Source organism: Lichenostomus cassidix, chromosome 2 (genome assembly GCF_008360975.1).
Source record: "Lichenostomus cassidix isolate B80296 chromosome 2, HeHo_3.0, whole genome shotgun sequence".
Lineage (NCBI taxonomy): Eukaryota > Metazoa > Chordata > Aves > Passeriformes > Meliphagidae > Lichenostomus > Lichenostomus cassidix.
The window spans coordinates 136692498-136702214 of record NC_139482.1 but is presented as its reverse complement, the minus strand read 5'-3'; the positions used below and the strand labels follow the sequence as shown (position 1 = coordinate 136702214).

At 37.1% G+C, this 9717-nt stretch overlaps 1 long non-coding RNA gene across 1 annotated transcript; it reads right to left on the bottom strand.

Moving 5' to 3' along the window:
* Positions 1–939: 939 nt before the first annotated feature.
* Positions 940–4875, bottom strand: LOC146442351 (uncharacterized). Its single transcript, XR_014849585.1, has 3 exons — positions 4816–4875; positions 2637–2765; positions 940–1986 (listed from the first exon to the last, which is right to left on the bottom strand). It is a non-coding gene; the product is annotated as an uncharacterized LOC146442351 (long non-coding RNA).
* Between the last annotated feature and the right edge of the window lie 4842 nt (positions 4876–9717).

The following is a 9717-nucleotide window of genomic DNA, read 5'->3' as shown; positions in this document are numbered from 1 at the left end:
TTTTTATGACCATTAAATGGATTAGATATTGCTGACTACATAGGCCTAAATAAGATATGCACCAAGCCTTCAGGCTGGAAATAGTTCATAGGATGAATGCTAATGTGCAATAGGCTTTCTTGACTAACTTGAATTTAATTTAATAACTGGATCAGATTCCCCCAAATGTTCTTCCAAAATATAAATATGAATTCTAAATATGCCATTTTATCTCCCTATATATGATTAACTATGTTATGATGTTTCCTTGGCTTCATGAATTCAGCTACTAGCAGAAAGCATTAAGCCCATGTTACCTCTAAAAATTCTCATCTTAGAATTAGTCCCTTGAAGGTCTCTTGCACTGAGTTTGATCAAGAACACACAAAGGATCCATACAAAATAAAAATAAAATTAATTTTGTATGGATCCTTTTATTAAAATTAATAAAAGGATCCATACAAAATAAAATCATTCCTTCAATTTTAAACGAATTCTCATGTCCTAGTTTTATAAAGAAATCAGCTTAAACTTCCTTACTCTTGGAGACAAGGTGTCGGTGTGCTTGTGAATAAATATCAGTGTAAAAGTTTCACAACTTCTCCTAGTATTTAAGGCCAACTATATGCTGAAAAATGCCATGGAGAAATATGAATGACAGAAGGCCTATTGCCCCAATACATTCTATTAAATATGACAAAAAACTCAATAGCAAAATTTAAGATGAGTTATTTTTTCTCCATACTAATAAAGGTATAAAGTGAAGATCCAGAACATGAAAAATATTCAATTATTAAACCTGTCTCCAAGCCAAATTTCTGTTTCTTGAAACAAAAAGCCAAATTTTTGTTTCCACATTTTTAAGAGACTTGATGTTTTATTCCTAAGGCAGGAAAATGATTGCAAATTATTAGAGATAATAATGTGTCCAACATGAAAGTCAGAATTTTAGAGAAGGGTTGCAAAGTCTGATTCCATTTTCAGAGCTAAATTTTCTGGAGAAATATCTTCTGAAGTTGTTGTTGAGGTATTTGATATATAATATTTAGAAATCCATATGTTTATAATTCAGGTAAAAATCCCCACATAGTTCCAGATCTCTTAAAAAATGCATCAAAACAACACTATAGTTCCACAAAGTTCATTTTAGATTACATCTTGACCAAGTAATACTATTATTTTATTGCTAGATGGAAGAAAAATTTCAAGCCAGTTGACCAAAGTGGCATTTACAGGGACTACAGTTTGAAATTAGCAGCTGCCTAACAGATGACACTTGTTGGAACCAGTATCACATTACAGGAGACAGAGCTGCACTTCACAGCACTGTCAGACACACTTAATCTGTTCCACCACCTCGCATCATGCAGAGACATTAGCTCTGTTAAATGCTACAGCCCTGCTGTTTTAATTCAGTCCCTTCCAAGGGCTCAGCTGGTGTTTCCCTGTGATACTGTGCTATACATTGCTGCCCTGGGAAGCTTGGACATATCTGAGGGTTACACTGCTCACTTTAAAAATAACCTTTGAATACTATTTCTCCCTCAGTACAGAAGAATTAAGGAAACACAGTTGACTTCATCCCTACTGCTTGTCAGATGCTAACACCATTAACAAGAGAAATTATGGGTTTAAAATTTGGTATAAGAAATACCATAGCTTTGTCAATGATAACGCTGTTTATATTCATTGGCATATAATATAATTTTATACGATTTTTTATATACTGTCATGGTTACAGAGGAAAGGGCTGGAGTTTCTAGCACTGTTTAATTCCATAGCACCCACAGGATGGCCGTGGTGTGGTTTCAGCAGAAGGAAGCTGAGGCCAGAAGCAGAAGGGTCTCCATCCTTTGTCTGGCTCGAGGCAGGGTGTGTGCAGGCATTGGGTCAGACCAGAGGGCCAAGCCCCTTTCCACTACCAGCAGTTCCTTTTCCCCTTCCTCTGAGTGGCAATTTTTGTGGTTAGGTGCTGAAAGACAGTGCTGAAAAGCCCAGGACATTGTTCTGAGAGAAAGAAAAGGGAGAGAGCAGTCGAGCCCTTGGAGCAGGGATCCACCACTGCCACCACCAGAACCACTGAGAGCCCCAGTCCTGCTCCTGCAAAGTCAGGCCCAGGAAAAGGTTCCCCTGACCTGTTTCAGAGCCCTGTCAGGTCACACCTGGTTTTGTCTTGTCCTTGTTTTTCTGTTATTTTTGGGCTGGGAGGAAGATAGATAAGCTGTGAGCCTCCCTGACATACTGCCTTTGTTTTCCCATTTACCATATGGCCAGTGCAGGGTCACTTGCTATTTTATCTTTGTCTGGGGAACACTGGGTGCTGTCTTTGGGAAGCATTTGTGTTTGTTCAGTGGTGAATACCCTTTTGTGGGCAAAGCAGTCACTTTTGTACACTTTTAAAATAATATTATTGGTGGTTATTGTGATTTTTCAGTAATCTCATAATCTCCCCTTAATGTTTCCTTCATGATCAGAAGGGACCAGGGAAAAGGGGGCAGCTTGAATGGGTTAAATATTCCCATTGGTTTTTAAACCAGCACAATAACTATTGGAATCTGTCATTTTTTTCTCCTCTGACTAGAGTGCTCTGACCAGAGTGCCTTCAGACTGAAGGGTATCTGGGTGATAACTGCATCTGACATTTTACCCCCACTCACCTTCACGTCTTCTCTGAAGGTTTCCAGCAACCACCTGGAAACAGGCCTGTGGGAATGAGCTCTCTGAGGATCTGGAAGATGCTAAAGATGGTATGCTGATCTCAGATGCCATAACAAAACTTCCCTTTTCTGATCCAAAAGCAAAACAAGGATGTAAGGTTCTCATTCCTATTATCACCTAATAGCCTAAGTTCAAGAGATCTAGTTTGCCTCAAACACACTTATTACATTCATTTACAATCCCTTCTGTTCAGCCTTATCAGTGGGTTTCATCATCTCTTATACACACAGCTCTGAGCTTCTAATCCAGCAGTGAAAATCTGCAGGAAGATAGCTGCTTTTTTTAAAGTATTATAGTACTGTACATCACAAGACACTAAGTCTTATTTCTATGGTTAGAAAATGTGAAAATCGAAATCAAGGCTGGAATGCAAAGCACAGAACAGTAGGTCTAGGGCAGCATGACGAAAGGCACAGCTAGAAAATAATACGTAGAAATTGTACTTGAACAGGGAAAAATGAGTAATAACTCATCTTTAAAAGCAAAATATGGTTTGTAAAAACATTTTCAGCTAGCAGCTAGAGAAGTCCTTCAATCAACCTTTCATATCTAGTTGACTTCTGAATCAAGATTTGTAAACTCACTAGAGGAAGAGGTCTGTGTGGTGTTTGAGTGCTCCCATTCATTCTCATCCTGCCCTTGAAGAAAGGAGAAGGACTTATTTGAATGAGCTGAGATGAAAAAACAGATGTGTAAATAGCTCCATATCCTACAGGAGGAATTATGTGGAATAGTATGGAAGTTCTGCCATCACATGCTTCCTCTTACTTTACTGTGTGGTAGATTTGAAGGTGAAATTTCCAAATTCAAGGAGATTTTTCTGGTTCCTGCAATGATTTGAAAAAGTAAACCTTAAAATACATTTTGGATAAATGTAATGTGTTAAAATTATATCGTTTGAATCCAGATTTATAGAGATCTGTGCAAGATTTTCCCTTTGTATAGAGTAGCCTTTCCATTTGATACAGTGAATGAAATTTCAACTCCAAATAAAATTTGCATTCAAAGTTGAAAACTTCAATAAGAAATATGTTTCAACATTTTATCTTTCTTTTTCTTTCCTACAATCTGTCATTTCAACATTTCAATTACAATATACAAGCTTGATCTAAAACTTAACTAAGAAATGTCACATAACAGATTATAGTCACAGTGAATGACCATATAACTTCCTGCTTTGTGTGACAGATCTGGACAAATTTTTCCAATACTTTTAATATTTGGTTAGCTTCCTTTACTTATTAAAAAAAACCAAAAAACAAAAAAAAAAACAAACACCAAAAAAGTCCGGTCTAAAGAAACATATGGATAATATTTCTAAACCATATTTTTGTGATGCTGCTTTGTTCAAGGAGAGGAGAGGAGAGTAAGCTGTCTCAAACCAATTTGTGTAGGCAAAGAATTAATGAAAATGGTAGTAAATTATATAATGGCTTCAGGCTTAAAAAAATGCAATAACATTCTTTTTTCCTAATGGTTCTTTTGAAGCCAGCTTTATGCAAGATTCACATTTTATTCAACACTGAATCAAGTGGAATTCCTATATTTGACTTCTGAAGATAGCAAAGGTAACATTGAAATAGTCTTGATTTTTACTTTTTGCTTTCCATTTCTTTTAACGAAGTCATAAGGACAATGATGCATACCATGTAGAAATTTTACCCTTAAGAAAGCATTTTTCAACTGATATTTCTGCAGAAGACAGCAAATATTAGCCATTTAAAACTGTCAAATGTAAAGTAAGAGAGACAGAAGACCTCTGTATTACACTTTTTTCCTTTTCATGACATAAATCTCTTTTTGTAGTATATGTAGTTGAAAAAACATTTTTTAAAACCAGGTTTGGTTTTCAGGACAGACATGAATAAATTTCAGCTATGTGAAAGAACCTGTCTTGACATTGACAGTTAATTAATTATTACTTGCATAAAAAGTAAACACATTAACAGCCACTCAACAGCTAGAATGTCACTGCACTAACATGATTCCACTATTTGTGACTCTTGGGACAAGAAGGGATTTTGAACAGATACTTTTGTCAGGGATACAGTGTTTCCAGAGCACAGGTACATGTCACCCCAGCACATCCTTGAAAGAATTTAGATTGTTCTGTTTTACCTGACAGACAACACAGGCTGAAGTTATGGTCTTGCTTTCTCCTTGCATGCTCTGAAGCTTTGAAAAGCAAGGCAATGAGGATAGATCAGCACAGTATTCAGATTCACAATTATTTTTTGTCTTTATTTTATATAAATATATTGACAAGCACCAAACAGTCTGTAAACTTACACAGCACTTTAGGATGATAAAGACAAAAATAAACTAAAAGAAGGAGGTCAGAGGGTGAAAAGAAGGGTTGAGATGTGCAAATAATTCAGAGAAGTGAGAAGCAACTGTTTGATTAGTGTTGTGATGGTTGAAGGAGGCTTCTTCTTTCTTTTCTTTCTTCTTCTCTCGCTCTCCCTCTCCCTCTTATCTTCCTCTTCTCTTCAAACTCCAAATCAAGAACAAAAGGAAAGAGTACAACTATTGTAAGATGAGGATGTACACTGACAAAACACAGTTTCATGTAATTACTATGTATTCCATAATTTGAAAAAGACAGTTTGGCAGACAAACAATTCAGTTTCTACAAGCAAAAGTGCTCAGTGAGAGCAATAAAATTGAGGACAGTCTATTTGAAAGACCTAGACCAATACATGCAAATACAGCTACTCACATAAAGAACAGAGCAGTAGAACAATGGCAGACACTCATGCAGAACCATAAGAGAAGTTCCAGCTAAAAGAACTGAGAAAACTGACAGATCAGCTGAGAAAATGGTGCTGCAAAGGTCACAGTTCAGTGTGTTCTGTGGAAAGTGACAGGAAAAGCAATGGCATAGAGGGCACGGGACCCAGAACCATTTTATTTTGCTGCATAATGGTGGAAAAGCAAAAAAGAGAAAAAAAAGTATCATGAAGGAATATGGAGAATTCCAGTAAAGATAAATATACCATTAATATATTACCTCATAAAAAAAATCCCTTAACAGATATGGGTGACAACTGCTTACTGGAGAGAGTCCAGCACAGGGCCACAAAGATAATTAATGGAATGGCACATCTTTCATGTGAGAAAAGGCTGAGAGAGCTGGGGCTGCTCAGCCTGGTGATGAGAAAGCACAGGGGCACCTTCTCAATGTGTGGAAATACCTGATGGGAGGAAGTGAAGAAGAGGGAGACAGACACTTCCCAGTAGCACCCACTGATAAAATGGTGCCACATTAAAACACATGGAAGTCTATCTGGCCACGGGAAAACTCATTTTCTTTTTATTGATCAAATGATGGAAGAGGTTATTGAGAGAGACCATGGAATCTCTTTGGATATCTCCAAGGATTGGACTCAGTCAGGAAACCTGCTCTAGATTATTGGACTAAATGATCACAGGAGGTCCCTTCCAATTTGTGATTCTGTGAAACAGTTCTTCGGTTGTGTGAACGAACTGATTTCTGATCTGATTTCAGATTTTAACTAAATTATGCAATTGTCAGCAATGGGAGGTATCCAGACATCAGAACTGTAGCTGTGGAGGAGGAAACACTCCAGAACACCAACTGAGATACAACTGGTGTTGAAACAAAGGAGATGCAAAAGAATTCAAGAAAGAGGTGTTGAAATAAAACTGAAAAGTATTTTCAAACAAATCAAATGTCTTGTGATAACAAAAGAACTCTGCCCAGGGTGAGAGGAAAGTGAGCATCACTCTCTGCCACAGGGGGTGTCATCCCTGCCCATGCCACTCACAGCAGGCACTTGTCTAACCTCAACAGATGGCCTTCTGCAGTCTCTCAGGCTCTTTATTAAAAGGCTCCCATGCCAGGACACTGGCAGCTGATCTTATGTCCTATAGCACATCTAATTTGAAAATGTTGGTGTTTTGCTTTCAAGTTTAATGTTTACTATAGGTTTTGGGGAGCTAAGTATTGATCTGCAATATAGAGGGCAATGAGAGATCCTAGAGTGGATACAATTAGACAGAGGACTTGATTCTGTCATTTATATTCAGATATCCAGTGCCACTTGAAATGGCTCAGGTGTATCTTATTTCTGAAAAGTGCTGGTATCCTGTGGAAGCTGTGTCATATTATCAAACCCCAGTATTATGGGCCTGTGGTAGAGCCTGACTGCAATTATAGGAGTCCTGTAAAAGGACTAATAGGTAGATAAACCCTTCATTTTCTTTTTCTTTATAGAAATGTGAAAGAAAACATCAAGCAAAACACTAACCCAAGAATTAAGCATCTTTTGATGACACAAAACATGAGCTGTAGTCTATCAATATGTATTAGCATATTTTCTTTTCTGCTGGAAAGCTTCTACTTTGTTTTCTAGAGAACATAAAATTATTCAAATTCTAGCATTTCAAGAAATTTATCATAAGTTTCTATGAAATGAATTCTCTGAAACAGAGTAAGAAAAAATTGTAATAAACACCCTGACTGCACTGTGTTTTGCAATTGGACGTTCAGATTACTTTCTATCTCTTGGCAGTTAGATGAGGAATTCTCCTCACATGAACCCATAAAATTGAACTAAAGAAAAAAAAAGACAATTTTGGCAAAAGCCAATGTAGTCACTTGTAGTACATTGTTGTACAATGTAGTACAAACTTGCTTGTAATATATCAATCAATTATAGACAGAGACTGCTAGTTATTCTTTTTAAGTGTTTAACTCAGGTGCTCAGTTACCCTGGATCTTGCCATCTGCAGTGTTATGTATACATTTCACTTTTCCCCCAAAGTCTCTTGCTTGGCCTCACTCTATATCATCATGTTGTTGGTAGGTATCTCACAGGCTCTTTGTCTGTTGGATACATGCCATCATTTTCAACAAAACCCACTGTATTTCTCTGTCTGCCATTCATAGCACAAGACATTGTAAAATCAGCCATATCTACTACCCAAATCATACACCCTAGAGCAACATGATCACCTGTGTGTGGTTACCAAATCATTCATACCATCTCCTGGTAGTTTGGAGATAGCTTGAGCACTGTTCTGGGCTTTTCTCTGTCTTTCATGCCTCTGACTGACCTGTTGAATACTAATATTTGGAAAACTGGATAGAAATTTCATGTCTTCCCAGGATGTTTTTAGGAAAACAGTGTAAAACAATATTATCTATAATTTTAAATAATCAGTAACACCTACTGAAATATTCTGGTTACAGGTGAATCTCTGCTAAGCCCTTCAGTCTGCTTTCAATTCTCCTTCAAATTTCCATTCAGCTGCCTTTTGAGATGGTGAATATTTTCCCCTCATGTCTCAGTCCAGCTACCAGGATCACAGATTTTGTCTGTCCAATATTGGTAGCACCTTTGTTCTTGGAGCAATCATAAGAAGTTTTCCTTGCAACAAATGGAGAGTAGAGAATAGCTCTGTTAGTGTTGCAACCACCATAACTGAGCGCAGCAAGGAAATCTCATACTCTAGTGCCCTTTTTTCAGGACCAGTTTCATCCTTAGAAGAAACCCTGGGGCAAAACCTCAGATCCAGCAAGAAGTTCTGATTATTTCTTAACAGTCACTCCTGTTTACATTGGTGTTCTTAACCTTCATAAACTGTTTTTATGCCCTAGACTGAAAATATCCCTTCATTTGATGTTCAGTGTGAATTTTCATGCCTGCTATCAGGGTTTTCCCTCTGAAACCTTCTTCATGCTACAGCTTCATCTGCTGGTATCTGAAATATTGAGTTTTTCCTCCACAATTTCCCTCAGGCCACTGGTAGTGACTGGTTTCCTCAGTACAGAATCTTTGCAGGATGTTTGGCTGTAGATGGCTCCCACAGCTTTGCATGTGAGACATCAGAGATCTCTGTATCTACACAGCTCTCAGAAATTGTTTGCCTTTTAGCAGAGTCAGCCAAAACTATCTAGCTACAGGGGCTGTATTTGTAAATGAGGAGGTTTTAACTCTGGTTCACACTGCATATTTAGAAATTAACATGCTGTACTTACCAGATTTTCTGGGTATGCACAAATCAGATTTATATACATTACACACTACCTCCTGACATGTGAAATGAGTCTAATGTGTTCAGGAAATTTGATAGAGCAGTGCAAGGGGGCATTAGTTCACTATTGAAAGAACTATTCATTAGAAAGTGGCAAATGCACTTCCTCAAACTTACAGCGCATTTGTGCTGAGACTATGCCAAAGAATTACACTAATTAGACTGAAAGATATTAAACATGTTCTCTGTAATATTTAACATCATTTCCTACAACAGCCTGCCGAACCTTTTCTTGCTCCAGACATAGAATTTATGTGCTGGTTTCCCCTGTTCCTCATTCATTAAATCCAAGAAATGCTGTTTGTATCACTTATTGTCGCAAAGCCTTTTATTCACCCTTGTCCAAAGACACTGTAAAGAGATTTTGAAGCTTTTGTTTATTGCAGAGTAATTTCTCAGTAATTTTTCTTTCACTCCCTAAAAGATTTAAGTGATTCAGTGACCATATTCTCCATTTGTGATAAATGCAGCTTCTGATAAAACAGAAAGTGATTTTTTTCCTGTTGGCCTATGAATATTTAAAGCATTTCCTTTGACCAAGAGTTTACAGTGAAAGTAGCAAAGGGTGTGATCACAACATTTGGGGCAGCTGAAGTAGCACATTACAGGGCATCAGCTCTGGCAGAATGTGATCTTGTGTGCTTCTATAACATTAATGCCATTATATGAAATAGTGCAATGCACTTGCCTTGAGCTGTATACTTGATTCTGGTCATTCTGCCTCCAGAAATACAGAGCAGAAACAGCAAAAAATGAAAATAATCTGAAGTAAGGAGATAAAAAAATTACTTAAAACTTTGATATAGAAAAATATTTGAATATATTAAAGCTATATTATTCACAGAAAAAAATAATAGGAAGCGTGATAGGAGGTCATTTTTGAAATATTAAACCATATAGAAATAGAAAAGAATTCTATTTGTCTTTCTGTATATTACAAAACTACGGAGCATGTGCTAG